The sequence below is a fragment of the Penaeus monodon genome, chromosome 21 (assembly GCF_015228065.2).
Source record: "Penaeus monodon isolate SGIC_2016 chromosome 21, NSTDA_Pmon_1, whole genome shotgun sequence".
Classification (NCBI taxonomy): Eukaryota; Metazoa; Arthropoda; class Malacostraca; order Decapoda; family Penaeidae; genus Penaeus; species Penaeus monodon.
Window position 1 is genome coordinate 23,207,889 of NC_051406.1, and position 345 is coordinate 23,208,233.

A 345-nucleotide genomic window follows, 5' to 3' on the forward strand; every position below is an offset into this window, starting at 1 on the left:
GCTGTAGGGCAGAATGAATACACAGAAGCAGCGGCCGCCCCCGGGGTGAGGGAGGGCCGCCCACCAGAAACCAGTTCTGGACGGCTGGCCAAAGAACTTCCTCCTGCTGCAGCCATATACGGAATTAAAACCCGGCGTACCTTCATCCAGCGACCCTGCCTGACGGGTACCGATCGACGCGCGGCTCGCTATTCCAGAAGGGCATCTACACCAGACGGAAATGGCATCCGCAAACAAATAAAGAACAGCAGAAGAGGAGAGTAAATAAACAATTGAAAAGGACAGTGAATTTACAATTCATTTTCCAGCGGTCAGAATATGAATGGCAGGGTGTAGTCGTGGTAC